Raw genomic sequence first — 13065 nt, forward strand, 5'->3', positions numbered from 1 at the left:
AGTTATAGTTTGAACTACACAAAGTCCTCTATCTTCAAAATAATTTTTTCGAAGATATGGTTGAGATGGTAGGAAAAAAAAAAAAACCTTTTCCTAAAGATACCAAAATTTTTTCTCTAGGTATTTCTTTGTGGTTGAGGGAATCTATACGTAGAACATTAATCGAACCCAATAAACACATGGTTTTCTTTATCACAAAATAATAATTGAAATGGCATTAAGATTATTAAGATTCCATTTTACAAATACTAGAATCTAATATACCATGACTAAGAGATGAATCAATTCGGTAATTACTGACTTTTACTATCATCCAAGCTTTCGATTGATAACCTTGATTTAATAAGAATGATTAACACTTTAGATATTTCTTGTAACCTCGATTTAATTGCTCTTTGTTTTAAAAGGTTTAGATATTTCTTGTAGCATGACATAACTTGTATAGTTGTCTTTTAGCAATGGTGATTGTTCAAAGTTCCCTTGATTTTAAACAATAGGTTCCAAATGCTTCAGTTTGATTAAAAGCCCACCAAAGATTATTATTTTTTTTTCTTCGAAAAAATTTCAGTTTCGCCTTCGCTTGTTGAGTCACAAGTGGATGTGAAATTTCATTAATCACATTGGTCGGGGGACACCTTTTTTGATGCATCAGATGCCCAACTCAGCTCAAGTGTAATCAATGTTACATCCACCATGTCATTGATTGAACTTGAATAAGAAGTTTATTATAACAAAAAAAAAAAAAAATAGTTGTACCAAAGGGTCATATATTTTTTTTTGTGCTAAGCAAGCAAGAAGATGTATTAGATTATAAACAAATATACAAAGATAGAACCCTAACGAGTTACATATCTAAATTGCGGAAGATCTAGCTTATCTCCCATATAAGCATTTTTTACATTTAAAGGCAAATCGCAAACTCTTTTGAATGTCGACGACTGAAGGTTTTGGATAGCAGCAACAGCAAGTGCATCTGCCGTTGCATTAGCTTCTCTCTAAACATGGCACACTCGAGCATCTATTTTTGAAATCAATGATCTTGCCTTAAATACCCATTCATCCAATTTCCACGAGACCGCATGATGTGCAAGACCCTTGACTATGATAGCTGAATCCATTTCAACGATGATATTCTTACCTTGTAAATCAAAACTCTCCAGCGCAGCTACCAACGCACGAACTTCTGCCATATTATTTGTCGCCATTCCAAAGTTCCAATGACCTGCTTCTACCAAATCACCATGTTCATTACGTAAAATAGCACCACCACTTGATAAACCTGGATTACAGATTGCTGATCGATCAGTGTTTAACTTAAACCAACCATGGGGCGGTCTCTTCCAGCAGATTTTAAATAAACACATTTTGTTTAACAATGTTTCCATGATCTTTATAAATTATTACATATTGAAATGAGGGTAACACTTCTATCCCCCAATCTAGGGCAGTCAATGGCTGGTATCAGATTTTTTCTTTTTGGTATTTTTTTAGTGGGAGCACTAAATTTAATAGTCATATATAGTTTGAACTACACAAAGTCCTCTATCCTCAAAATAATTTTGTCCAAGATATGGTTGACACGATGTGAAAAAAGCCCGAATTTGACGGTCCTGAGCTGTCAAATTTCATAAAATTCGACAGACGAAGGGGTCAAATTGGCGTCGATTTTTTCATTATCAAATTTTTTTTTTCGACGGGCCGAAATTGTCAAATTAATGAAGGATGGGAGAAATTCAACAGCTCTAAACCGTCAAATATGGGAATATCTTGAATTTCGATGGTCCTAGACCATCAAAATTTAGTTTCTAAAATTCGTGAGCGTTGACCTGTCAATTTTTTCTTTCGAATTTTCCAATTTTCACGTAGTGTGAGATGGTTGAAAAAAAGAAACTTTTCCTAGAGATATCTAAAATTTTCCTAGGTATTTCTTTGTGGTTGTGAGAATGTATATGAAGAACATGGTTTACTTTATCAAAAAATAATAATTAAAATGGCATTAAGACTCCATTGTACAAATATTTGAATCTAATATACCATGATTATGAGGTGAATCAATTCTATAATTACTGACTTTTACTATCATCCAAGCTTTCGATTGATAACCTCAATTGAATAAGAATATGCAACACTTTAAATGGTAAAGGCCTATTTCCATTGCTCTTTGTTTTAAAAGGATTTTATATTTGCTTTAGCATGACATAACCTGTATTGTTGTGTTATAGCAATGGTGATCATCCTCATAAAAAAATCAGCCCAATCCAATACTTTTAATAAATGAAAAGTGTATCTATATATATATGATGTTTTAGGTCATAAAATGAATTAGAGATTGACTTTAATAACAATGAAAAATTTATGATTTTTTAGTCATTTTAAGAAAAAATTTTCATGCAAATTTTGATTTACAATGGATTGAGATTTGTTATCTTAAATTAGATTTTAAACTTGTTTCTTCCTTATAAATAGATGCTATATGCAATGTTTTAGAAACCGAATCATTTACTCACCAAATTTTTTTAAAATAAGACTGATTTACATTTATTGAATTTAAAAAAAATGAAACCTTTCGTAAAATAGCTTCATTTATTTTCCTTTAAAATTGCATTCACAAACTTGTACTTCGCTGACTGGACCAATTATGTTTATTATAAATGCTTGTTGAACCTCGTCGGACAAACAGGTTTGGTCCGGTTTTTAAAACTTTACTTATGGGAGCATTGAAAAAAATATATATGATAATAAAAGAGAACTGCAACTTTCTTATTATTTTTTAATTGATAAACTGAAGTTGAAGGGGTTCCTCCCTAAACACACTACCATCAAATGTAATTACAAATTAGATCTTCCTTTACAATGCTCTTAAGCTCTTGAGGAATATTTTCTTCATCTTTAATTACAACAAAATTAAATATATAATACATAAATTATGAAATCAAATATCACACACAAAATTATTTCTTGAAGATTGGTGTGTCATAAGTGAAATTTTTTGTAGAGATTTAACCATAGGATTTATGAGATTTATTGATGAGCACCGTGCATATAACTTTAAGGCCATCTCTTGCCGTTCTGGTTATTACTCCATGTCCTCTAAGCCTGGAGGTTAGGCTTTGGTAACCCTCCCTAGCTCTAACAAAGTGTGGTATGTAGATCCCCTAATCATCTCTGACGATTAGGACTTTGGGGCCAGTATTGCAAAAGAAGGTTATCGAGTTCTTAAGACCTCCAAGGTTAGGTTTTCTGTCCGATTTTTTGTGATTCATGATTGGGTTTTGATAGTAACTAACTACACTTTCTTTTTGACTTTTCCACAGATTTTTGCTCGTACTGCTACTGAAACAAGGAAGGAACAACGAGATGAGGAGAGAAGCAAAGAGAAGAGGAAGAAAAGGAAAGCCGAGAAAGTAATTCGGCTCCAGGAGACTGCTTCTCTTGCACCCCCTGCTCATCTTATCGAGAATGATTTTGAGTGCCCTCTACTACTATATGAGTCTTTCTCAAATCCATCTTTGTCTACTAACTCCCTGTGGAGGGTTAAAATCGTCTTCCATCCGGATCGTCCATTGGCACCATCAATGCGCATCTCAAGGTGGACACGTGACATTATTTAAAGAGAGTTCTATTTTATTAGGGAAGATTTCAAATTTAAAAGGATTATTCTCCTTGTTATGTAATTGATATTTTGGATAAGGGACAATGTGATAAATGTTAGCCCCGATTTTGATGGATGGTTTAAAACCACCATTTTCGGAGCTCATGAGGTGGTCCACGATCCTCCAACACGTTTCTCTAGTTAGGTAATGTGACCCACTTTGTATATGGTTTGTGGCAACAAACCAAAACGTGGTCGAGTGCTTGATGGAAGCCTCGACCAAGTTTGGTTATAAATAGTACCGTTTGGTCCCCAAACTTAACACTCTCTCTTAATCTCTCCTTCATTTACACCATCAATCAAGAGTGATTCCGAGTTTGGAAGTACCAAATCGAGATCGACGGATCTGCAGCGTAAGAGGGTGAAATCAATGGCGGGAGGTATTTATACGAATTTTGGGCATTTTCAGTTTTGATTCTCTTGATTTATTTCCGCATTTATTTGAGAATCAATATTTCAGATTTGGATTTTAAAATAACATTTGGTATCAGAGCCGCAATAATCTCTGCCTTGATATTTATTTATTTATTTTATTTTATTGCATTCCGAAATTCGCGATTCTCGGATTTTGGATGAAAATTTTATTTTAATGCTTATTAATGTTAGAAATCATAAGGATAATGGATTTCTAAAATTTCTGTATTTTTAAACTATATTTTGGTGTTAAAATGTTGATTTGGAGACCGATTTTGGCTACTGAGTTGTATCGGATAGAAATCGGATACAAATCAGATAAAAATCGGATAGAAATCAGTTGAGAAATTAGATTTCTAATTTCTATGTAATTTTTTAAACAATCTTTTGGAGTTTTATCTGATGAATTGTATCAGATTCAAATCGGATAGATATCGGATAGAAATCGGATCTAAATCAGATACAAATCGGATAGATTTCGGATAGACTGAAAATTGAAGAAGATAAAATCTATAAATAAAATAATTTCTATAATTGTTTAGGCATTTATTTAGTAACATGCCTATCTTTTATTTATTTATTTATTTATTTATTTTTTGCATATGATCTTCAGTTTGTTTAATTGTATGCAATTTATTCAGATTTATATGTGTTTGCATGAATTAATTATTCTGCTTAAATTAATTATGCAAAATTTTGGATGAAAATTTATGCTTAAAATTATAGGATTGATTATGCATAATAATGACATGTTAGTTTCAGTTAATTTTTTATGCAAAATAATTTTTTAAGCATAAATGAATAATGTCTAAGTGATCCATATAATTTTAGTTAATTAGAGAATAGCCACAGCATCTTTAATTAAACAAAATTATAATTAATTAGGATCACATAAAGTTTATTTAGACATTAATTGTAATTAATTATACTTAATATAATAAATTTTATCCCACATGAAATTTTATTATATTTATATAATTAATTAGGATAAAATATCAAATTATTCATAACTTACCCACAGGAATTATGAATTAATAATTTGGTAGTTTTATCATAAAGTTTAATCTAAGATAGAATATATATCAAATTATATATCTTGTATAATTACGAATTAAATGAATAATTTGATTTATTCTATCATTAAGAATGATTGAATCTTTTGAATTAAAAATTTAGCCCACAGGTAATTTTTAATCATTAGACTCAATTTTTAAGCATGATTTGCATTGGTAAAACATGAAATTATTTAGGTCTCAATTTTAACATAAACATGTAATTTTTAATTTATGCAGCTTCACAAACTGCGAATTTTTCTGATATCCGATGTGATATTTTCGAATTAAAGGGTGATAAATATAAAGTATGGAAAGAGAGAATTCTCCTTCACTTAGGATGGATGGACATTGATTATGCTATTAGGAAAGACGAACCACCTGCAATTTCCGATACCAGCTCTACAGCGGACATTACGCTTTATGAAAAATGGGAGCGATCTAATCGCCTCAGCGTAATGTTCATTAAGACAAAAATCTCTGCTGGTATTCGTGGTTCTGTAGATCAGCATGATAATGTCCGGGACTTGCTGAAAGCCATTGATGATCAATTCGTCACTTCAGAGAAGGCACTCGCAAGTACCCTAATCATGAAGTTCTCATCCCTAAGGCTCACCAATGTCAAAGGTGTGCGTGAGCACATCATGCATATGAGGGATATTGCGGCTCAATTAAAGAATCTCGAGGTTGAAATGTCGGAGTCCTTTCTGGTGCACTACATTTTGAATACCCTTCCGCATCAATACGGGCCCTTCAAAATCTCTTACAACACACATAAAGATAAATGGTCAATTAATGAACTCATGACCATGTGTGTTCAAGAGGAAGGAAGGCTAATGATGGAACTGGGTGAGAGTGCAATGCTGGCTACGCGAGGAAAGGGCAAATTTCAAGCTAATCAGAAAGGGAAAGGTAAAATACCTCCCCAAGCTGATATCAAGAAAAATTCCAAGTGTTTCTTCTGTAAAAAGACGGGACACGTGAAGAAGGAATGCGCCAAATTTAAGAAATGGCTTGAGGATAAAGGTAATTCAATCTCATTTGTTTGTTATGAATCTAATATGGTTAATGTAAATATTAACACATGGTGGATTGATTCTGGATCAACAATCCACATTTCGAATTCCTTGCAGGGTTTACAAAACCTAAGGAAGCCAGTGGGAAGTGAGCAAAGCATCTTATCCGGAAACAAGATGGGCTCACATGTGGAGGCTGTAGGGACATGCTGTTTAACTTTGAGTAGTGGTTTTGTTTTAGAATTAGAAAAGACCTTTTATGTTCCAAGTTTTTCTAGAAACTTGATTTCAGTTTCAAGACTTGTACCTTTTGGATATTCCTTTCACTTTTCAGAAATATCATTTAATTTATTTTATAAATCTGATTATGTAGGGAATGGTATTTTGTCTGATGGTTTTTACTGCATTAATTTACAAAACAATACCACTTATAATGCTATGCATGTTCAAACTGGTAATAGAAGATGTGTTATTAATGAGGATTCCTCTACATTATGGCACCGGAGATTAGGTCATATCTCCATAGAGAGGATTAAAAGATTAGTAAATGATGGGGTACTTAGTACTCTAGATTTTACTGATTTTGAGACTTGTGTGAACTGCATAAAGGGAAAGCAGACCAACAAGTCAAAGAAAGGTGCTAATAGGAGTTCGGGCATATTAGAAATCATACATACTGATATATGTAGTCCAGACATGGATTCACATGGTCAGAAATACTTCATCTCCTTCATAGATGATTATTCACGATATATGTATCTCTACATGCTTCATAACAAGAACGAAGCATTAGATGCCTTTAAAATCTTTAAGGCTGAAGTAGAGAAACAATGCGGCAAACAAATTAAGATCGTGAGATCAGATAGAGGTGGAGAATATTATGGTAGATACACAGAGAATGGACAAGCACCTGGGCCATTTGCAAAGTTTCTTCAAGAGCATGGGATTGTTGCCCAATACACCATGCCTGGTTCACCGGATCAGAATGGTGTAGCAGAAAGAAGAAACCGAACATTATTGGACATGGTGCGGAGTATGCTAAGCAACTCTAATCTTTCTAATTCCTTGTGGGCTGAAGCACTTAAGACGGCAGTGTATATATTAAACCGAGTTCCAACCAAGGCTGTTTTTAAAACGCCATTTGAATTATGGAAAGGTTGGAAACCGAGTTTGCGACATATGCGTGTTTGGGGATGTCCGTCTGAAGTAAGAATTTATAATCCACAAGAAAAGAAACTGGACCCAAGGACCATTAGTGGGTATTTCATTGGATATGCTGAAAGGTCTAAAGGTTACAGATTTTTTTGTCCATCTTACAACACTGGGATTGTGGAATCAAGAAATGCAAAGTTTCTTGAAAATGACTTGATTAGTGGGAGCGATCAAATCAGGACTATTGGTTCTGAGAATGATCATTCAGAGTCTCAACCTTCCACTTCAGGTGATAGATTGGTTATTGTTCACAGCGCCCCTCAAGTACAAACTGGTGTTGAACAACCAATCATTGAAGTTCCACAAGCTGTTGACAACATTCCGGTAGATCAGGTTGTTCAAGAGTTGCCTGAGACTTCTGAACAACAATTTGAACCTCATACTTCCGAGGAAGATGATGGTGCGATATTAAGAAGATCTGCTAGAACTAAGAAGTCAGCAATTTCTGGTGATTATGTTGTGTATCTGCAAGAATCTGACTACAACATTGGAGCCGAAAATGATCCTGAATCTTTTTCGCAAGCCATGAGTTGCAAAGAATCAGAATTATGGTACAATGCCATGGAGGAAGAGATGAATTCTATGAAGAGTAACGGAGTCTGGAACCTTGTTGAGTTGCCTAATAGTGCAAAAGCCATTGGTTGTAAATGGGTCTTTAAGACAAAGAAAGACTCATTAGGCAACATTGAGAGATACAAGGCAAGACTCGTTGCTAAGGGATTCACTCAGAAGGAAGGAATCGATTATACAGAGACTTTTTCTCCTGTATCTAAGAAAGATTCCTTGCGTGCTATTTTGGCATTAGTAGCCCATTTTGACTTAGAGTTGCAACAAATGGATGTGAAAACGGCATTTCTTAATGGAGATCTAGAGGAGGAGGTTTACATGAAACAACCTGAAGGATTCCCCTCTAGTGATGGTGAGCAATTGGTTTGCAAGCTTAAGAAATCCATATACGGTTTAAAACAAGCATCCCGTCAATGGTATTTAAAATTCCATAATGTAATTTCTTCATTTGGTTTTGTAGAAAATATTATGGATCAATGTATATACCAGAAGGTCAGTGGGAGTAAAATTTGTTTTCTTGTTTTATATGTGGATGATATTTTGATAGCAACCAATGATAAGGGTTTGCTGCATGAGGTGAAACAATTCCTCTCTAAAAACTTTGATATGAAGGATATGGGTGAGGCGTCTTATGTCATTGGCATTAAGATCCATAGAGACGGATTTCGAGGTATCTTAGGTCTGTCACAGGAAACCTATATCAATAAGGTTTTAGAGAGATTTCGGATGAAGGATTGTTCACCAAGTGTTGCTCCCATTGTGAAGGGTGATAAGTTCAATTTGAACCAATGCCCGAAGAACGATCTTGAGAGGGAACAAATGAAAAACATTCCATATGCTTCCGCTGTCGGAAGCCTAATGTATGCTCAGGTCTGCACAAGACCTGACATTGCATTTGTTGTGGGAATGTTGGGACGATATCAGAGTAATCCAAGTTTAGACCACTGGAGAGCTGCAAAAAAAGTGATGAGGTATCTTCAAGGAACTAAGAATTACATGCTTATGTATAGACGAATGGACAATCTGGAAGTTATTGGTTACTCAGATTCGGACTTTGCTGGCTGTGTTGATTCACGTAAATCAACATCAGGTTACATTTTTATGATGGCTGGTGGAGCTGTATCATGGAGAAGTGCCAAGCAGACCTTGACTGCCACTTCCACTATGGAAGCCGAGTTCGTTTCTTGGTGTATGGCTTAAGAGTTTCATATCTGGGCTTAGAATTATGGATTCTATCTCTAGGCCATTAAGAATGTATTGCGACAATTCAACTGCTGTTTTCATGGCTAAAAACAACAAAAGTGGAAGTCGAAGTAAACATATCGACATTAAGTATTTAGCTGTAAGGGAACGTGTCAAAGAAAAGAAAGTGGTCATTGAACACGTTAGCACTGAATTGATGATCGCTGATCCTTTGACTAAAGGCATGCCACCATTGAAATTCAAGGATCATGTAGTGAATATGGGACTTGGTTCCATTATGTAGTTTTTTCATTGTATGTACAATGTTATTTAATGAAACTCTTATGAATAGTGATGTTTTCTCATATTTATGTGCACCTTAATTTATTTTGAGAAACTTCATTTCTGTAGGACCAGAATAAACATAGGGTTTATTCATTAAGAAATGTTACCACATAAAGTATAATATTAAGAAATAAATACATTGTAATACATGGAAGGTAATACTCGTCATTAGAGGACTTATCGCTATGATTCATGTATTTATTACTTAATACAGATTATCGATGGGTTTAAGATATGACTTTTGTACTGTGGACCAAGTGGGAGAATGTTAGCCCCGATTTTGATGGATGGTTTAAAACCACCATTTTTGGAGCTCATGAGGTGGTCCACGATCCTCCAACACGTTTCTCTAGTTAGGTAACGTGACCCACTTTGTATCTGATTTGTGGCAACAAACCAAAACGTGGTCGAGTGCTTGATGGAAGCCTCGACCAAGTTTGGTTATAAATAGTACCGTTTGGTCCCCAAACTTAACACTCTCTCTTAATCTCTCCTTCATTTTACACCATCAATCAAGAGTGATTCCGAGTTTGGAAGTACCAAATCAAGATCGACGGATCTGCAGCGTAAGAGGGTGAAATCAATGGCGGGAGGTATTTATACGAATTTTGGGCATTTTCAGTTTTGATTCTCTTGATTTATTTCCGCATTTATTTGAGAATCAATATTTCAGATTTGGATTTTAATATAACAATAAATTGTAATTAATTAGGGTTAAGACTCTAATTAGGATTTTTCTATTTAAAGACCTTGAAGCTATTGTAAAGGGAGGAGAAAAGATGGAGAGGGGGAGAGGAGGCTATGTAAATCCGAAATCTATAGTGAAACGGCTCCTCGACCCTGTGGATGCAACCACGTTTGCCGAACCACGTAAAAAATCTCTTTGTATTCTTTATCGTTTTTGTTATTTTTTCTATTATTTTTATGATTTATTGGTGAATAATTTTGCCAAAAATTAAATCTCGAGGTCAATCACAAAAATGACCTTCACAATTGGCGCCGTCCGTGGGAAACAAACAATGAACCTTGAGAACCACACAGTACGGTCGAGATCACTGATCTATATTTGGGGTTGTTGACTCTCACACACCCAAGCGAATGCTGTCGGCCTAATCCAGAGGCCCAGGTTCTTCAAAATCTCTCTCTCTCAACCAGATCTGAAGAATCTGATACTGAATTACAGATCTATGATTCTGTAACCTAATTACATTATCAACAACATAACGATCTCTTCCCCTGGCCTTTTTCTCGATTCAAAGAGTACAATGGAGATGGAGACCATTGTCAACACGAGTCTCCAAGGCGTCGTGGTGGTTGTGGTTGTGGGTGCTATAATGCAAGAGGACAAGCATTGGACAATGGAGATCAGGAAAGGAAAAGAATAAAAGGAATTGAGAGATGGTAGCCCTTGTCGTCCGCGCCTAAGGTGTCTTCACATTCTCCTTAACAGCAGCATCGAAGGAGTATTCTTGAAATCAAGGTTAGGATTAGGGTTTCATCTTAGTAAATCCCCGTGGCGATGATGCAAAGATGACTGTAATGAACACCCAAGCTTTGAGCATTGGTTCTGCCCAGCAATTGTACGGCCATGAGAACAATGTCATAAGCAACCATCCAAGCCAGATCGACGGACCCATTCAAATAGTGGCGCAACAGACAGAGTCGAAGTGATGGAGGATTATGGGTACTTCGGATTAGCTCTCTATTTCGTTTCAAGGAGAGATCTTCGTGTTTGATGTTGTATCGCCCGAAAAGGTGCAGGCTGTTGCAGTTGGGAGGAACCGATGGAGTTAAAACCAGAGAGATTCTTGAAAAGTAGTGGAAAAGTGGAAGGATTCGATATAACAGGGAGTAGAGAAAATTGAACAGGAACATTAAATTAAGCGGTGAGTTTTGGTGCAAGACATAAATATAGAGTTTATGTATGTGAGCTTAACATATGTAAAACTCAACAGCAGCATTAAAAGTGTTAATTGGGTCAAGATTTGATGCTTAGCCTATACATCATTCCTTGATGTACTTAACCACCAACCTAAGAATAAAGGTGCAGGAGTAAATGGATTCAAAAGGGCAAAGTCACTATAATTAAAATGGACTTGATAACACCAAATATTGAATGATATGGCCAGATTTATATATCATTAATGGCTTCCACCAAGCCTTGTTAACATATAATGAAGTTCAGGGTTGCTACGTAAGCCCTATTCTATTTCTGTAGAAGGCAGGGGGCTGGTGCGAGGTGTCTAGTCTTGGGGGCAACTATACAACTAGCGAAGTCTACAAAGGACTGCTACCACAAGGATGAATACATTCTAAATGAGATGGAATAGCATCACTCAGACGGTGATGCTACCAGGTATTTTTATTTTATTTATTTATTTATTTTTCTTTGTGTCTTCTTACATTTAAGATTTTAGAAAAAATATATTTATGGTAAAGGTAAAAGGTAGGGGTGTGTATTTGGGAGCATTAAATTCGATGTCTAACTTGGCTCAATTTGATTAATTGGTGAATTAACTAAGTTGAGGGGGTCCCCCAAGTCAAATATTATAACTATGTGGAACTCAACAGAGTTAAGGGACTCGGTGATTTCATGTGGTACAGATTATTCCTCGAGAACTTGATTTAGTCAAGGGATTCCGTCAAGTCGGATAATTCAATTTATAATCCATTGTTATATGGTTGGGGGTTCCATTTGTGCCTGCAAGATGGATCCCATGTGATCCAATTCATTTGTTTGGTTGTCCCGACAAAAGGAAAAATTTGGGGGCTAATTCTATGCCCAGCTCAGTCGAGTCTACAGACTCCGTTAAGCTAAATAGCTCAATTTATAAATCAATTTATAGTTCATTGTTATATGATTGTGGGCTTAGTTCGAGCTCGTAATAAGGGTCCTATGTAACCCAATTTGTTACTTGAGGAGGCTCGATTTAAAAGTAGTATGGGGGCTAATCTCGTACCTATTTGATTGAGTTTAAGGACTTCGTTGAGGTGGGAGGTTCAGCCCATAATTCTAATCCACCAAAATAAAATGATTATATTCTATGAACGTTGTGATCTCTGTTGGTTTAAGTTTTTCAGGTCGATTCAACAAATTTTTATAAAGCAAGAAAATCGGTTCTTTCTACGGACCCGTGTGTTACTCTATGAGGTGAATGACACGAAATTCTAATAAGGTCGGTTCCCTCTGTGGACCCGTGTGTCACTCTATGAGTGAGTGGCACGAAACTCTAATAAGGTCGGTTCCCTCTGTGGATCCGTGTGTCACTCTATGAGGTGAGTGGCACGAAACTCTAATAAGGTCAGTTCCTCACGGATGCGTGAGGACCTGAGTATCACTCTTTGAGGTGAGAGATGCATAATTTAATATGGTCGATTATTCTACTATTTATCGAAGTCTTAGATCATTTTGAGATCTAAGCCCGATTTGGGACTTCGGTCAGTTCTTCTATTATCAAAGTCTTGAATCATTTTGGGATCCAAGCCCGATCTGAGATTTTGGTCGGTTCTGTGGTTATTTATCTAAGTCTTGAATCATGTTGGGATTCAAGCCGGATCTGGGATTTCGGTCAGTTCTGTGGTTATTCATCAAAGTCTTCGATCATTTTGGGATCCAAGCCCGATC

This window comes from Akebia trifoliata, chromosome 6, assembly GCF_017979445.1.
Source record: "Akebia trifoliata isolate Shusen 1 chromosome 6, ASM1797944v1, whole genome shotgun sequence".
NCBI classification, from domain to species: Eukaryota; Viridiplantae; Streptophyta; class Magnoliopsida; order Ranunculales; family Lardizabalaceae; genus Akebia; species Akebia trifoliata.